Here is a 19,178-nt window from a genome sequence, read left to right on the forward strand (position 1 = left end):
CCCTAGCATCAACTTCTGTACTTTTCTTTGTCACATACATTCACACAGAAACCTTAGCATTCCTCTGCTCTGTTACATTGAGAGAGTTATCTAACACTGTCTCTTCTTCAGTGTTCATGAAGATGCAGCCATGACAGCCAAGTGACACACACACACACACACAACAAAATAGAGTATGTAATAAAGATAGCTCCTATGTGACCAAAATTAACCAATCACATGAGAGCTACTGCGGAACATTTCAGAACTAAACACACAGTAATGTGTTTAAGCACTCCTAATATGTGTGAATTAAATCACTATTCTTAACATGGTCTAACTCATATGTCCATCTCATATGTCATCCCCATCCTTGCCCTCCAACTTTCAGTGGGAAATGGTGTGAAATAAGGGCCCTTCTCTACATGTGGAGTCTTCACACAGTTTAGAACCCTGCCTTACTGGGCTTCTAAATTGTGTGAGAGACATCAATTACTATGGAGGTGGAGCCTAGCAGGCTTGTCTCTACTCACCCACTTGCATGTAGGGCTTATGGTGCTGGCAAAAATTATTCAACTTTCAATTTCCTAGGCAGCAGATTTCTGAATATAATGTAATTCTCACCAGGGACTCAGCTACATTAGTAAAAACAACAACAGTGTTTTGAATGCATTGTAAACATGCAACACCAGATGGTGATGGAGAGTATTTAAAAAATTCTACACAATTTTCCATAAGTTTTTTTTTTCCTTTTGTTATAACAATTTAATTTCTGACTTATCTATAGCTTTCCCCCCTGTGTGTAGATCCATCCCAGGTAAGTTTTGTGAAGGGCTATAGCTCACTGGTGTATCATCTGCTTTACGTGCAGAAGATCCCAGGTGAAATCCCTCACTTCTCCAGGTAGGACTCAGAGAGAACCTGCTTGCCAACCAGTATGCTATATACTGAACTGACTTAATATAAGGCACCTTTCTACGTTAGTATGTATGACTCCACTACCTGGGAATATGTGAACAGGTCCCAACTCTAGTTGAGTTTCTGCTACTAATTTCACTTGCATTAGGATAAGTTCCAGTTTTATAATGAAGTTGTTCCCAAGTGGAGACCTTTCAGAATCTGTAAAGTAACATTTAACTGCAATAAATGTCATCTTTTGAATTGAGTTTTCCTTTTGTGCGTGCGCACTGCAATTGTGTTATGAAAAGAGCATACGCTTAGGAAAGCCATTCCTGGCAGGAGCAAATGTGTGGAAAAGTCACAAAAGTCTGAATGGAGCATTAAACATTCTGCAATCATTTGCAAATGTGTTTCAAATGGCAGAGAGGAGGCTGCTTTTGTTTTCTTTTGACTGGTTTTAGGCCTCTCTTTTTTATATATAAGAAGCACCTGTGAGAACAAATACAAGAGTGATTACATCTTCAGCCGTGATTTTTTTTGTGTGTGTGTGTAGGAAACATTCATGTAGCCAGGGGTGGGGAGGAATTAAAAACAGGAAGAACAAAAATCAGCTCTAACTTCAGTATTAAAGTGAAGTCAACAGTTATGTACCATCTCTATATAGACTCGCTAGGCAGAGAGAGACAAGGGAGAAAAGCCTGAACGACTGCAGTTTTTACCTGGGAGTGTCATTAAGCTCACTGGGGCTTACTTCTGACTAGGGCTATAAAGGGCATTGTTTCTTGTTTTGCCTTCATTTCCCAATGTGGCACTGTTTCTCTTCCACCCCAGTTTGTCTTTCACCAAAAACTACATTACTTGTCTGAATATTTGCTGTGGCGAAATTACAGAAATTGTACAATTTACATAATAAATTGTATAAAGTACACAAATTATCTTGTCATTACCTTACTCCATATCGTAAGGTATGCAAAGAAATTGCAATGCAAATTTGGGGGAGGCATAATCCATTATGTATCATTTGAGAATTGAAAGCAGCAACCATAGCAAAGTCCCAATCATATTTGCTGGATTTATTTTTGTTCCAAACATGGAACATCCCCATTTCTGTACTTGTTTCTGTTTTTGTTTAAATTCTATAATTCTGAGCAGACATGTCTAAGATTGTACTGGATCCCTGGTAGAAACTGAAAATGTGGCCATGGCCCTCTATGTACTTAATTTTCTTGCATTTACACCCTACCTTTCTTCCATCATGGAACTCAAGGCAGCTTATATGTGGTTCCCCAGGCAGTCACCCATCCATGCACAGACCAGACCAGATTTGCTGAGCTTCAGCAAATTTGGTTGCCTCATGTGCCTTCAGACCATGAGCTCAGTGTGGCATCATTTCATCTTTTGGTACCCTGGTGATAGAAAGCCTAGATTCATTGCGCTGGAAGTTAAAGTAGGGTCTACCCAGTGAACAAGGACAACTAACATCTTCAGATGTTAGAGGTTGTTTACACAACCATTACTAGAGAAGAGGGTGGTTCTGTCAAATTCAGGTCTGATATGCACAGAAATAGACATCTCACAAATTATGCAACAGTAAGTTTGAGTTTTTTTGGGACGCAGGTGGCGCTGTGGGTTAAAGCCTCAGCGCCTAGGACTTGCCGATCGAAAGGTCGGCGGTTCGAATCCCTGCGGCGGGGTGCGCTCCCGCTGCTTGGTCCCAGCGCCTGCCAACCTAGCAGTTCGAAAGCACCTCCGGGTGCAAGTAGATAAATAGGGACCGCTTACCAGCGGGAAGGTAAACGGCGTTTCCGTGTGCGGCTCTGGCTCGCCAGAGCAGCGATGTCACGCTGGCCACGTGACCCGGAAGTGTCTCCGGACAGCGCTGGCCCCTGGCCTCTTGAGTGAGATGGGCACACAACCCCAGAGTCTGTCAAGACTGGCCCGTACGGGCAGGGGTACCTTTACCTTTAAGTTTGAGTTTGCCATTGAACATATATGCAACAGCAGAGCTGCAATCAGTTCTTGCTCCCTGTGGCTGTACTCCCTCCTGAGAAATGGCTAGTACCCACTGGGATAGGCACAAGTCCAATAGTCATGGATGATGGGTCCTGTGGTTCAACAGCATCCAGAGTGTCCCAGTTTCCCCATTGCTATGCTACATCCTATTGACTAATCTCCTCTAAAACAGCACAGAATACTGCACCAGTTAGTATCTAAAGCAGCCTGAATTGTTCAAATTCTAGGCTCACATCCAAGAATCCTAACTTTCTGAGAGATAAAAGTTAACTCCCAATTGTGGAGAGGGCCACAGCAAAACACTTAAACCCTGAAAACATTGGGATATAAATTCATGCTATGGCTTCTTGGCAATTCCCATTACTCAGTATTATTCACCCTGAACCTTATTCTTTGTTTTCTCACTTATTTCAGTAGAGGGGGCTTGAACAAGATAATGAGAAATCCCGGCATTTGTTAAGATTTTACCATGCTTACTTTCTTTTAATGCAATCTCTCTTTACTATTTAAGTAAACTCATAAATATCAGCGCTCGTCAAAGGAGATGATTTCTTGGTGAAATTGTTAAGATAGGCCTGGAATCGCTAGACAGCAGCCGTTGATTTCTCCTATAATTAAGTCATAAATCAAAAGGGGCTATTTATAATGCCCACAGCCAGCAGTGCCAAACAGCCCAGGAAGCTCTAGAGGGTGAATCACAGCCAGCAAACCCATAAATCTTTTATTTGCATTCTTAATTTTACATTTGAAATGGGAAGCACTTATCAGAATTAAAATTTGAGACCTGGGGGTTCTCAGTTGTTAGTTTCTGACTCCTGAAGAAAACACTGCAAGGCATTTCTGTAAGGACAGACAAGCTAGAAGCCAGATGTTTTCAAGTAGGCTACAAACAGAAAGATATCAGTTTATTTCTTTAAGGTATTGATACTGCTTCAGGTGGACCTCACCAAGTGGTTTACATAAGAATATTACAACAATAAAAATGAATTAAAAGTGCTATAGCAAAAAACACGAAAGACAACCATTTGTGTAAGACAGGGGTGAGAAACCTAAGTATGAGGGCCTAATGTGACCTCAACCTGACCTCTCTACTTAACCCTTCAGATTCTATGCAGGCCATAATATTTCCCTATTCACACACCCTATACCGAGCCTACATCTTCAATCTCACATTAAAAACCATTGAAAGCAAAGTCAGGTGGGGATGTTTCTGCTGTCTGTCTAAAAGTAATTAGGGACAAGGCCAATCTTATCTCCCTAGGGAGTAAGTTCCATAGCTGGGATGTTCTTACAGAAAATATCCTGTCCCACTTTCCTCCCAACAGACCTATTTTAGTGGTGGGAACATTTCCGGTGGGGAAGGGCTGTAGCTCAGCAGCAGGGCACAAGGTTGCCAGTCCTCCAGATATGACCCAATGTATCCAGGTTTGTGTGGCTCCTTCCTAGTGGCAGGTAGAGGGCTTGAATTACAGGTGGGCTGCTGAAAAGTGCATATAGCATTCTGCTAGAATGGGAAACAAAAGATGAGGAGGTGAAATCAGTCATGATTAAATGGGCACAAGGCATAGTTCATAATATAATGTTTAATAGCAGAAGGATGGAAGAACGAAGAAATCCCAACCAAAGAACTGTGGCAAGAGAAACTGATGGACTATGTGGAACTGGTGAAACAGACACACAAACTGCGTGATAAGGACAAATGTGACTTTAAAGAAAAATGGGAATCCTTTACAAAGTACCTAAAGAAACAACAAAATGAACTGGACTCCTTGGCAGGTTTTGAATAAACATGCACAAATTTATTATTGGTAACATATAGATAGATAAATTAAGGATCTTTACAATTTTATAATATGCAGGGGTTGGGGGAGGGGAGGGGGAAAATAGGGGGGATGAGGATGACATGTTTTTGATAAATTGTTATGTTGAAATTTCTAATAAAAAATATTTAAAATAAAGTAAAACTGAGCAAAAACAGTTAACATGACCAAAAAATAATAATAATTTCCAGGTGGGCGAGACTGCATTTAATAATGCCGGAAGGAAATATTAAGAGGGCTGTGCATGCAGCTTGCAAGCTTCAGCCCTGCAGGAGCTGGCAGCAAATTATAGCACAGGTGCTCAGGGGTTGGGTCTGCCCTCTACAACTCCCCTCTCCAAATTAAGCTCAATTTCTAGGGCCCATCTCAAGACATAAGTGGATGCCTCCCCTTTTGACATCACGAGGTGGGTCTCAGGATTGGGCCCTGGAATATCAGGGTCTGGGATGCTCCTGACCTGGCAACCCTAGCAGGGCATCTACAAGGGCAACATCTGGCAGGTCCCACTTTCAATCTGCAGAGTTTAGAAGTACGGTTGAGAAAGGCCATTGTCAGAAATCCTGAAGAGCCACTGGCAATACTGAGCAAGAATGGGCAAATTCAGTATAAGGTAGCTTCCTATGTTCCTAGGTTGTTGAACTCACAGTACTCCCAGGAATCTCAGCCCGCCCGCCCCACTCCCACCCCCCAGCTGGGGTCATCATTTAGACTGCATGTCCTCAGAGGCTTCCCAAATTCCTAAAGGAGAAAGCCCATCACACCAAAACCTTGAGCTGGCCTCCATTTCAACTCCAGCTGCAACTCAAAATCCCTGCATTGAAAGCTGGATAGCCAGACAAAGGTGGTGAAACTGTGTCTGGCTGCAGAGGTGGTAGTGGAAACTTTGGCGATCTTAAAAGCTTACACAGAGAAAAGCTTGTTTACATGCCATTAAAATATCTTAAACGGATGTTAGCTCTAGCACCAGAGAGGGTAAATGCAGTCTGTTCACTGAAAAATGCTTTATTTTTTATTTTTCAGGACTTTAAATTGCAGGGCACCTCTGTAGATTACGGCAAAGCAAATAAGCATATGTCATAATGTTGAGGACGTGGCACTGCCAAAATGGGCCTGGGCACATCAATAAGAGCTAACTCAAGTGCTGAATTGGGGGAACATTTCTTTTGATAAACTCTGCAAGTCAGCCTGCTTCAACTGAGAGCCATAATTATTTAGAGGAAAAACTCCCCCCCCTCTCTTTTTTTTAAAAAAGAAACGTTCTTCACAAATATATTCCCCCTATTTCAACTACCCACATATTCCTTTTCAGCTCAGCCTCCCCACCCCGAACACTGGCATGTTGTATCAAATACATGTCTTTATCATTGCAATGTAATTTTCTGTAAACACAAACGTGTGGCATACAATCTTCCATTATGAATGATGTGTTTCTGACAGAAAGGTCATTTTCTATACACTGTGATGAGACAAGTCCTTTAACAGCCTACACAGAAACGCAGCGAACAGCTTGAATATTTGCAATCTGAGTTGGACAAGCCAAATCTAAACTTCAAATATTATGACACCAAACAGCTTAAAGCAGATTATTGTTCTCCCATTCATGCACAAAGGTAAAGAAGTTTGACTTTTATATATATGTAGGGGACTCTGAAATCTCAGCCATATCACCTTTAGCCTTATCACCTTCACTCTGTATCCACCTGAACTATTAGGTTCCTTCAACTCATATTTACTCAGAAGAAAGTTCCACTGTATTTAATAGAGTTTATTCTCATTGAATTTCAGCCTTAGGTTTAGAACAGAGACAGTTGTCACATGGGACTTCAAACTTCAGATGGAGAACTTGCCAAATATGAAAGCATTGTAAAATAGATGGGGAGAGAAAAGGCTACAGCTTTCAATGCTGATTCATGGTTTAGTATATGCATTGATATTTTTTATGTACATTATGTACAGTGCTCAGATGATGGAAGGAAAGGTTGGGGGTATTTTAATTAAATCAAGAACCCCACCCCATGACTTTTCCTTGTTTTAGCCATGACTCTGTCTTGAATTCCCCAGATGCAGGCAATTCAGAAGCAACAGCATGGTGGCCCTTGAATGAAGGTAATGGGACAAGTAATCCTCCCCAGTAGTCTAAATTCATTCTAAAAATGGTTCCCATAACAAATCACCACTCCTTTTAACAGCAAACTCAGGCAGTGATTGGTACCAAAGCAGGGCCAATGAGAAACAAGAAGGAGGTGCCAGCATGCTGCTGAACCCCGAGGTTTGCAGAACTACCAAAAAGAAACCTTTTTAAAACACCTCACCCCCCAAAATAAATAAATAAATAAATCTAAAAGCAGTTCAGTAGGGGCTTAGCCACAGAATGCAGAGTGACATTTGGACTGCTTAGAGAGAGAATGGCTGGCTGGAACACTGAACTGGAGTGCTCCTTTTAAGATGGAAGGTACACATATTCTGTTGAAAGTCCTACTTGTCAGCTCTGCAAGCGATGATATGAGTGAGATGTGACTCATTCCAACAAGATGAGAATATACACAGCTGTTCTAAGCCCATGGAAATGTCAGTGCAGTATGAAGAGCAGAGGAGCCAAGCACCTGATGAAGAACTGAGTTCTTTAAGAACGAGTTGACTGTGCCAAATTCATAACTGCAATGTGGCAGTTCAGTTATTTTCAGTGATCATCAGCCTCTTGTTCTTGGTCTTTTGTCCCAATGCATTCAAGAGGTTTAACAAACAGATAAAGGGAAATCTGGGGAATCCATAATTCAAATTTCACTTTGACAATGAACTCAGCTCTCATTGGCCTTCTGCAAATGTTTTCTCAGCTTCACCCAAGAATGATCTATCTTACAGGGCTGTTGTACAGATTATTGAAACATTATATGATAGGATCTTTGAGCACATGAAATGTGCACTACAAATCAAGGAGGAGGAAAGGGAGAAGCATAGGAGGTTTTCTTATTCACACTGTTGTATGTTCCCTGCTTCTCCAAGAGGTCAGAAGTTCTAAATCCAGGGTGGGAACCATTTTTTTAAGATTGAGGGTCATATTCTACCACAGGCAAACTTTCCAGGGACCATGTGCCATGATGAACATAGCCAGAAGCAACAGAGGACAGAGTGGCCAATGGGACACTTACCTTTCTGTAGTAGGCTGCATCCCAAATGTTCAAAAGCAAGGGGTTTCTACATCACCCTACACACACATATATTTCCGTCCTCCATCCAGGCAAACAAGATGCATTATCACAGCGTAAAATCCTATTCCAACCATCAAGGAGGATGAGGGATGTGGTCTGGGAGAACAGTGCTTGCAAGCCAGGTAGTGCTTGCAAGCCAGGGCATCCAGTTGACCCACCGGGCTGAACCTCACCCTGATGCATTACAACCTCATTTTACCTTTATTTGCTGGAGACAAAATCCTGGGTAATTATGGTACTTTTGTAATTTTTGGTTTATTTATACATCTATTTATTAAATTTATATCCCATCCTTCCTCCCAAAGGAGCCCAGAGCAGCGAACAATAAGTAATAAAGCAATCTTAAAAACAATTCCAATACAGATGTGGACTGTGGGAAAATCTTAACTTAAAATGCTTTTTGGAAGTGGAAGCAGGTTGCAAAGCTGGTGCTTCAGCAAAACAACTGAACTGCTTGCACCAAAGCCCCAGGGAGAGGCCCTGTGCTCCTCACCCACCCTCCCAATACCCTCCATGTGACCCAATTTTCCCAGAAGAGTCTCAGAATTATGAAATCCATCCTGGCTTTTGATTTGATCCCAGAATACCCCTATTTCCCTCACTAGTGCCAGTGCTTCTGAGCTTGGGGATGAGGATAAGGTGTCCCAAGTGAGGATGATGATGACGGTGGTGGCCGTGAGGGAGCATCCTATTGCTTCTCCATGGCTGTGTCTGCTGGCCACCTCCCTTGGGCAGCTCATAGCAGCTGCTGGAAAGTGGGTGAGAAGGAAGAGGAAGTGAGGCTGTGGACACCCATGATTTTTATTTTATTATTCTAAAAACTGTGGTTCCATTCTTATAAGGAGCAGAGTAAGTATGAAGAGCAAACTATTTTGTCTGACAAAGCTCAGAAGCCAACCATATGAGAGGTTATATGGGGTGTGAGGAGCAAATAAACAACCAAGCTATTTTTAGCTCTTCCTTAAAACTAGGCCCCTTGTTCATTCAGCAGGGTGCTGATTCCAAGTACTGAACTACACAAAGTCCTTTTTCTACAGGTTGCTTCCCTGTAGCACTTTCTCTTCCCCCTGCTCCTGCTCTCTTGATCCCTCTTAATGGTTGATTTAAAAGTTCAAGGAATCATCAGGGAAGCAATGGGACAGAATGACTGCTGCGTAGCTGATTGCAAAAAAAAACCTAGCCTCTTGCTGGAACTTTCCTATTGAGTTGAGTTGTGTTCATCTCTTAAGCTTCCATATTCCCACCTCTCTCGGGCCTACACATAGAAGCTAGGGATGGAAAATTTTGGATTCTCTCATTTTCTAATTTTTCCAGTCTTCAATTGAATTCTTCATCTCCACATCAGTTTAGGAAAAAAAGGAGGGGGTATCTGCAACTTCCCAATAGCTGTTCCAATTGAAAGGGTCCAGAGTCATTTTCTTTAGGAGTGGTCACACTGTGGCCTCTTTCAATGCAGCAGGGATCACCCCTCATGCAATGAAGCAATAGCCATACTCTGGTCTCAACCAGTCAGCCCACTCTGCTAGATTTGATAAACCAGGAGGGACAGGGGTCAAGGGGGCATGTGATTGGACAAATTACAGCCAGCCCCTTGTCCACATCAGCTGACTGCATAAGGTGAAACTGAACCCACAAAACATCCTTAAGCACTAGGTACTTCAGCCAGAGCTGCAACAAGTGCAGGGTCAATATTACGCTGAGGTTGAGTGACTTTATCCTCAAAGTGCATAGCCAGTCAGTTACAGTGGGTCTTCGAGGTCTCCAGAGGTCCCTTCCTACATTGAAAGTCACTAACTTCCAGACTGCCTGAGATAATTCTGCCTAGCAGCTACTAGAGGATACAATCTGAGCTGCAAAATTAGCCATTTTGGCAGCCTGCTCTGCCACATGGTAGGCATGATTATGTGTCCCTGCCTTATGTGTTTGGTCGGCTTCATAGTGTAACTTGTGCCACTTGCACTCCAGTCTTCATCCAGCTTGTTTCATAGTCCAGAGCTCCTCAGATTAGCAAGTTGCTGCTTGGACTCCAAAACACTGGAGAGAAAACTCGATTGGATCAATCCATCAACCACTGATTTAGAAGGATTGGGTCCAGCATCACTTTCGCTGCATGTGTGTGCTGGTATCCATATCCGTACTCAGCAGAGTTACATCTCAACGCAGCTCCTCAACGCAAAACAATCTCAGCCTTCTGCTGCTTCTTGAAACTTCTTCTGTGTTCTTTTCTGTTTCTGGAACAAATTATTCTCTCTCTCTCTCACACACACACACACACACAGAGAGAGAGAGAGAGAGAGAGAGAATATCCCACAAGCTCAAGAGTGATCATGTCAGCCACCTGTTTCATCTCACGGTTCCATAGGGAGATGAGGGCTTCGACAGGATCACTATCACAATGTGCCCACCACCCTTAGTGGGGAACCACAATAATCAGTCCAAACTTAACCAGATAATGATCTGACCATGACAAGGGAGTGCATTACATCCCCCCTATCTTTAGTTCATCCCTCATATTACTTTGGGCAAGAACAAGGATGTGTCCTGCCTGGTGAATTGGACTAGCCACTCGGGTGCCTGGTGTGGTGCACACATCCTGCAGCTGGGGGCGAGCCACCCATGGGGGCAGGGTGAGCTGCGTGGAGCCTCTCCACCACCTCCCCCTCAGCTGTAGGGTGGCTGAGGGAGAAGCGGTGGGCAGATGCCAACCCCACACTGCCATTTCAGGCAGCACAGAGCCTGCAGGCACCCAAGCCACCACATCACTCCCAGGAGAGTTGCGTGGCTCAGTCACACTGCAAGCCTCATGGTAAGTGCCAGCCCCCGCAGTGTGGCGCCCAGTGCCAGCCGCGTTTCGTTACATTTCTTGACTGAACTAAAAAGTTTTGTGAGCCCAATTTTTAATTTAAAAAACCCCTCATATTTTTGCCACCCCCTCAGTGATGACACCTGGGACGACCCATACCCACCGCACCTCCCTTCCTCCACCACTGCTGATGACCATCTGAGACCCATGATTGTTATGAAGGCCATGAAGTCTTGAGCAGACCTGACAGCAGCCTCTATGCAGATATTGAAGTTACCCAGGATTACCATTTTAGGGTCCTCTAACAATATCCCAGAGACTACCTTGGCCAACCTGTTGCTGCTGGGCAACAGGGTGATTGGTAAGCTAGCTCTCTAACCCAACACCAGTTAACAGACCCTCTAAGCCCATCCCAAGGTCAAGAGACTTCCTGGTCAAAGAGATTGTCTCCCTATAGACAATCGCCGCACCCCTGCCTTGACCCTTAAGTCTACCCTGGTACAGCACTGAAAAGCAGGTGGGCACAGCTGGGTAAGGTCAGTTCTTTCAGTTGTAAAGGGAAAGATTTAGCAGAAGTTAGGGTAGCAACATAAGTGTATTGGTTCACTGAACTACAGTAAGAGTCACATGCAAAGCAAACCTGGACACTTGGAAACTGTTCCCCCAGGGTACCTACTCTCTTTAGCTTCATTTCCATTAATTGTGTTGCAAAAGTTACAAGTAGTTCCACCCCCTTATCTTCTGTGGTGTGTACCATCTAGGACTATGGGTTGGTTCACACAGTGTTTGCTGTATGTCCACAGCTCAGCTTGATCATCAGGCACATGCAGCATAATGTAAATACGGTGAGCATGGTCATAGGAAAACAGGAATCTGCCATACTCTGAGTCAGAACAATGGTGCATCAAGCTTAGCATTTTATGTACTGACTAGGAATGATTCTCCAGGGTTTCAGACAAGGTTCTCTCCCACCCCTACCTGGAGATCCTTGGATTGAACTTGGGAATGTCTGCATACAAAGCACATGCTCCACCACTGAGCTATGGCCTTTCAGAGCAACACCTTTCCTCCTCAGTATAATTATGAGTGGATTTTGCTGTACCTAGCTCAGGCTATCTAGTTCACACTAAATTTGTCTAGACAGATGTCTACACATGAACAGAAAATTAATAATAATATGATTGATTGATTTAAAAACATTTACATACTGCTTGATTGCAGTAAAATCTCTAAGTGGTTGACAAAAAATATTAAAATTACCAATAAAAATGGTTTTTAAACTATTTTCAACATCACCATCATCATTATTATTTCAATTTATTAGTTGTTTTTAGAAAAAAAGCATAGTAAAACTGACCCCTGTGATTTCCCCAAATGCGGGAAACTTGATACGTAATTTGTGACCCAAAGCACAGTAATAGGAGTGATCTGGTTCAGTTAGTGTCCATGCAACTCTCTAGCCTAGTTTGACCAGCTAGTTTCTTACACGAACAGGAAAATAATAGCAATAAAAACAGCAATTGCAGTAACGATAATAATAGAGCTTAATGGCGAAACTTCCAAAGTGAGCATCCAAGTAATTGCAGTGTTAAAATTTGTTGAAGCTGCAGAGGGTGGAAGCAATTGCAGAGTGGATGCACTTAAAAGCTTCTGCTGCAGCGTCTGTAATCTAAAAGACAATTGATGTTGTGAGAGAAATGGAAGAGGAGAAGCAGTACTAGAACATCAGTCACTTGAGGCTATTATGGGAACTTGCAAACGATATGTTGGAGAGGCAAACCTCCTGTGTCGTCAAGACAGAGAAAGATTGAAAATGCACTCTTTAAGGCAAAGTGATCTGGCCTGAGAAAATAAGCAAGAATGCCTCTTGAGCAATTTTTAAGTTATTTGTTTTCTTCATTTACATCCCACTCTTCCTCTAAGGAGCTCAAGGCTGTCCACATAGTCCCCCACATCCAGTTTAACTGCACTAATATCCTGTTGGGTATTGTCAGGAGCCAGAGTCAGGAGTAGGGTCAGCATTAAAGCACCTGGTGTCAGTGAAGTTAACTCTGTATTCAAAGAAACTGAAACAGCACAGGTCTGGTGTTAACAGCAACTCTTCCCAGTAGGTCTTTCCCCAAAGAGGTAGTTGCAAGGACTGAAAACCTTCCCACTGCTTTCTAAGGCTCCTCCCCTAATCCCTTCCCTAGAAGCCTAAGGCTCTGTCAACTTGTCTCTCTATGTTCCACCCTCTTCATTTCCATGTGTGTTCTGGGAGACCGGGGGGGGGGGGGGACCTGGTCGCAGCAAGAGGTGGAGACTCCCTGGCTTCTTCAGCAGACTGCCTCCACTCTGCCTCTTGACATCATAGGCACCGACTCCATGGGGCCTGAGGGGGCCCGAGCCCCCTCAAAAATTCGTTTGGGGGGGCTCTGCCCCCCCCAATAATTTAAGAAAATTATTAGTTATATTATGCTTTGTAAAATCACAAAATTATGTTGGTATTTTTTATTTTCCTTGTTTGACGATAGTTACCTTTTAAAATACATTCAGTAATGAGTTAAAACAAAGCCACTCCCGATCTAGAGAGGGGGTGGGGTTGCGGGCTCTCGACCCATCAACAATCTTGCGGGGCTGGCATCAGCCCCGCGAGAAGCGGGGATTCCCCCTAGCTCATTAATATTCACCGCCCACGGCGGCAGCCAATCGGCTGCCGCAAAGGGCGGGCCCTCACAGGTTCACTTAAGGTCGGGGCAGCCCGGGGCTCGCCCCTTTCGTTCCCCCAGCAGCAGCGGTTTGGAGGTCTTGGGCCCCCCCAATATTTTTTATAAGTCGGTATGGGCCCCCGCCCCCCCAATATTTTTTATAAGTCGGCGCCCCTGCTTGACATATTCCTAAATTGTTGTGTGCTATCCTCACCGCTACAGTGTGTTCCATTGTGCAGAGTGCTTCAACCATTTGCAAGTTCCAACGTTCCTTCTAGTCCCTAAACCACATATTTGAAAAGCACTTGTGAAACTGGACAAATTGTGCTTGATTTTATTTGGAACATAGCGGCAACTGAGAAGAACAGTTGGTGTGATGGGACGTAGAATGCCCGGGGATTATAGAGCTGTTACACAACAAAAATGATCTAGGCCATCTCTCTCAGCTTTGCACACTGAAGAGTATCTTCAAGCATCACTTATTCTTTGTATGACCAGTCCTGAAAGCAAAGATGTGCTCTGTTCAGATAGAGGTGTATGTCTAAATGCAAATGCACCCTTCAAACCTAGCCTGCTGCTCATCTCCAATTTGCACAAATACCTTTCAACAATTCACTAACAAAATATGCATAGTTGTGGAATAAAATCATCTGAGGGGCCTCTTCAATGCAGTTTCCACTACCATACAGCCCTGATTTTTACCATGCTGTGCTTTATATCAACTCTGCACTTTAGCTTTTTTAAAAGAATCTCTAATCCATTTAAATAAAGTGTCTCTTTGTGGAATGGCAAAAAAATAAAAATGGATGTTGAGCCTGGATTAAAATCCCCCCAACTTTATGTGTTACTTAAACCACATTCACACTGCAGTGGTACCTCAGGTTAAGTACTTAATTCGTTCCAGAGGTCCACTCTTAATCTGAAACTGTTCTTAACTTGAAGCACCACTTTAGCTAATGGGCCCTCCTGCTGCTGCCACGCTGCCGGAGCAAGATTTCTGTTCTCATCCTCGAGCTAAGTTCTTAACCTGAAGCACTATTTCCGGGTTAGCGCAGTGTGTAACCTGAAGCGTATTAACACGAGGTACCACTGTATATATTTAAAGCATTATGACACCACTTTAAATAGCCATGACCTCTGTTCCCCTCCCAGAGCTACGGTTCTCGGAGTACTTAACAAAGTACTTCCCAAAGTACTCCGAAAATTGTAGCTCTCTGTTGTCAGGCCTCCTGACAACTTTCAGCAATGCATTTGTTTCCTCTTAGCACCCGTACTTAAAATACTAGTATTAAGTTCTTGGGATCTGCTTGGTAACATGTATTTGGCAAGCATTTTCTTCCTGGGTTGCCCTAAGACTGTGTTAGTTAAAAGTAGTAAAAACAAACCATGACTTAATGTGAATGTGCAGTGTGTTGGTTCTCAGATTCTCTAATAAGCAATCCCTCTTTCCAGGACACTCTAGGAATTGCTGGTCTGTAAGGGGGCTAGGGGCTGCCTAAGAACTCTCAGCACCCCTAACAAACACCATGGCTGTTTAATGTAACATGGCTATGTTTTCCAGATGGGGCCTCTGAGCAGAGTACCTCCTTCTAGTGCATAATAGTCCATAACACACAAAGAGAGCATTGACATCAACCCCAGTTTTCCCTTGGAGTGGTTTAATATCTATCACATTTTTCAAAATGAATGTCCAAAGTATTATTGTCATGAGACAAAGGTTCTTGAGAGTGAAAGCAGTAAGGCCTACAAGGCCTACACAATCATTCAAGCCTAAGCCTGCTAACTGTTAACAGCAAACTGCTAAGCCACTGTGACTCGTGACTTATCTTGGGTGATGACTCGTTCTCCCTATAAAAGTAGCCAGCCTCTCTATGGGCCTCAGTGTCTGTGTCTCAGCCAGTGTGTGTGTTGTGTTGTTTGCAGACAGAGTGGCTCCAGGACTCTAGTAAATCACTAAGACTGTGCCTCTGTGAAGAGTCAGATAGCTGCTATGAGCACTCTGTGTGTGCTCTTTATGCTGTTTATGAACAACTTTATTTTCTCAAGTAAAAGTTTTATTCTGTTTATGAAGAAAACTCTGTGTTGATTAATTTACGGCTGTGCGACAATTATTTGGTAGAAAGAAACAGATTTCCTGTTCATTCTTTGCAGCCAGACAACGTGATTGGCATTTCTCCCATTTTAAGCACCCCTCTAACATAATTCTATGTTTGTTGATTTTCTAGTTGTTATTTTCCATTTTCGAAAAGACATGCTGAATTATGGCATTATTTTTGGACGGGTGGTGAAAACATGAAAAATAAAATTGAGAGGAGGGAGGTTACCATGTTGAGCACAGGCGGAGGATTATTCCCATTTATTGGTTTTGCTAACTAAAATAAAACCCATAAAAGCACAGCACCTTGGTATTCAGCATCTGCAAAAGAGCTCATGGAGAGCAAAGCTACATCTTAAATGTGTTTCTGGGTGCATTTTTTTGTTTGAAAAAGAATGGCTGCCTCCAAGGAACATATGGCACCATTCCCATTCACCCATTTTGCAGAAGGATATTGCTATGCCACTTGGTTGCTGTTTGCAACCCTAACACTCCCTCCTGCCTCTTCTCAAAACAGCAAGCCCTCTCCTCTTCTTGAAGATATTAAGGAGCAGACAGTGGTACCTCGGGTTAAGAACTTAATTCGTTCCAGAGGTCCGTTCTTAACCTGAAACTGTTCTTAACTTGAGGTACCACTTTAGTTAATGGGGCCTCCTGCTGCCGCTGCACAATTTCTGTTCTCATCCTGAAGCAAAGTTCTTAACCCGAGGTACTATTTCTGGATTAGCGGAGTCTGTAACCTGAAGCATATGTAACCCGAGGTACCACTGTAATGCTAGGATTGAGCTGTAGGTTGTAGTCAAAGGAAAACAAATTTGTGCTAGGAAGTAAGCACAGATCTTCACAAAATACACCAGGGCCAGGAAGATGATTCCTAGTCAGGCAAAATCTCAGCACAAACAATAAACTTTCTATTGTCTTTCCTGTCAAGTCAGGTCCAGCCTGGATGAGGTTAGGGTGGAGAGGGCAATCCAGAGCTTGAGAACACAATGTTGTTCAGAGACATACAATGAAGTACTGTATAGATCTGCTGGCACAAAGGGCAGCTGTGTACAGAACTAAAGACTCCTGGCTCCAGCCCCTGTAAATGCCTGAAATACATATATACAACTTGATCAATGCTTAAGGAAGAAGTAGCTCCTATCCAGTTCTTATTCTTTTTTTAAGCTGTCGCTTTTAGCAGAGAGGTTTGTTCTGCCCCCATATACATGAGTCATTTTTATTTTTATTTTAGAACACATTTATGCTGCAGGGTGGAAAGGTCTCTGTGTAGGTTTTAAAAATCTGTATTATTTTCTCCGTTTTAAGATGTGTGGCCTGGGAATCAACATTGGTTTAATAATTTTAACCTTCAAACATTCTGACTCTTCTATAATCACCATGCTAAGTTTGATTTCTTTATATATAAAATCCTCCGCTTTCCAGGTAGTCTAATTATGCTGCAGATCCTAAATTCAGTCCTTATTGCTTCACTAAATGCACACCGCCCTGATCATTTACCCCCACCCACCCTACCTAAAAGAACAGAAAGCTGAATTTTCACAGTGTTTCCATTGCTTTGCCATTGTAGACCCAGAAACAGTTGGGTATTGACCTTATTCCAGCAAAGTTCGTACAGCTCGAAGTTTTCACTGTGATATATGCTAGTTACTCACAATTCCTTGTGTTAGTTTGGCTGACTTAAGGAAACTGTAATAAAACAAATCAACAAGATTGGTGAAACCTTCAGCTCAGTTTATTGTCATTTAATGAAAGAAACCTCTGCCATCCTTCTCTTTTACTAGTTTTCACATTTATAGATGTACGTGGTCTTTCCCCACTTAATGTGATGTCCCTGTGGGAAAGGATAGCTTTAAGAGGCTTTCTTCATAGAGATGAGAGAGATGAATGTGTGTTTCTGAGCAGTTTTTTCAAAGTTCATTCTACAAGACAGAACGACTGCAGGAGGAGTCTCCTTCCTCATGCTCCCTCCCTCCCCCTGCCTATGATTCGCATATATGGCTCCTTTTCTCTTTCTTTGCCTTTGTCATCCTTGCTGCAAACTTCAGCCTCTCCTTTTTTATTAGGAACGGAAGCACCACTGTGAAATAACACACTGTGAAATAGCCTTTAATTGCTCCATTGTTATAGTTTCTCAATTTGGTGGTGGGGGAAAACATTTTCTGGAAAAGTTCTGATTTAGCTTCCATTGCATTCTGGAGGACCTTTCACAGGTGCTCTGCTGCCTTGACCTAATGATTCACAAAGTTACACACTTGGATGTTTGTGTTAAAACATGCTAGTCTTGGCTAGCTTTATTGGACATGGAATAGAGCCATGCTCTAGAAGAAAAATGGTTCCTCTGACACCATGTTTGAGATAAACTTTCAACAGTCATTTGTGTTCCAAAAGGGCCTACTCCATGAATGCAGATAGGTAGTCCATATGTGTGTTTAGAAACATGAGTCCTGAGCGTGGTATCAGATCTTGCCCCATTTGGTTCTATTCCTTAAGAACCAAAGTTTGCTGCACAATCACTCCTTGACCTTCTGTCTCTATCTTCTTTTCCTTTTGAGAAACCTTCAGTTAGATAACAATTTATTTGCTGTTTTGTTGTGCTGTTTCCTGAGCACAACGAAATAGTATGCAAATGTGCTTAGAGGCAGGTGCTTCAAGCAAGTGTGGTAACAGATAATGGATAACAATTGCATAGCTGCAAGGGAAAAAAACCACTTTTATAGGATGGGCAGACAACTCCTACAGCAGTTCAGGCTGAGAAGTGCCATATTAAATACTCCTCCAAAGAAAGGCCAGTGATTAAAGCAGGATTATTAAAAATAATAAACTGTTCTACTGATTTCAATAGAACATAGACCTTGGGATGGTGGAGAGATTCACTGCAGTTCTCATTTAAAAGTGAACTATTTGCACTTCCCAAAGCAATATATTGTAGTTGCATCACGCATGGAGGTGTCATATTCCAGATGCAGTATCTATATGCAAAATCATGTATAGCCAAAGCTTACCTGGTTGCTGGCTGGCAAGGTGGAGGAAGCTCTATGTGAAAGCCCTCCTCCTGCCCATACTGCCTCCCCTCACTCCTCCACATGTAATGACAGCATTGAGAGGGTGGTAGCAGACTGCTTTCCTCCTCTCCAGAGTGCTGTGGCAAGAAGGAGAGAGTGCAGACTGGCAACTTGGATCCCTCAGCTGTGTGGAAACAGTGGGGGGCAGGATACACAGGTGTAAGGAAGGCAGAGAGAGAGAGAGAGAGAGAGAGAGAGAGAGAGAGAGAGAGAGAGAGAGATATGCAGGCAGAAGCTGTAGCTCACATTCCAGCCTTTTTCTTCTGCCTGTGTCTCTCTTTGTCTGCCTCATGCTTCCTCCCTTCCACCTTCTTCCCTTCCCTCTCCTGCTGCTTTCCTGGTGGTCATCACATCTGAGGAAGAGGGACTGCCGCTTTGCATACTCTTCTCTTTGCTGCAACACCCCAGAGAGGTGGGGAAGCAATCTCGCTACACTGAAAATTACAAATAATCACTACACTGTAATGTCTTAAAACTGCTAATTTATTTAAGGACAATTATGAGAAATGTTGGACAGAAGTCAAAAGGGATCTAGATATATGGTCTAGACTGAAACTTTCCTTGTTAGGCCGTATAGCTGTTATCAAAATGAATGTATTGCCGAGAG

At 43.0% G+C, this 19,178-nt stretch overlaps 1 long non-coding RNA gene across 1 annotated transcript in view; it reads left to right on the forward strand.

Annotated features, from left to right (window-relative positions):
• The window catches only part of LOC310837079, a 209,544-nt gene that overhangs the window by 26,797 nt on the left and 163,569 nt on the right, over nucleotides 1–19,178 (forward strand). The window lies entirely within an intron of this gene.

Source organism: Podarcis gaigeae (genome assembly GCF_964106915.1).
Source record: "Podarcis gaigeae genome assembly, chromosome: Z".
Lineage (NCBI taxonomy): Eukaryota > Metazoa > Chordata > Lepidosauria > Squamata > Lacertidae > Podarcis > Podarcis gaigeae.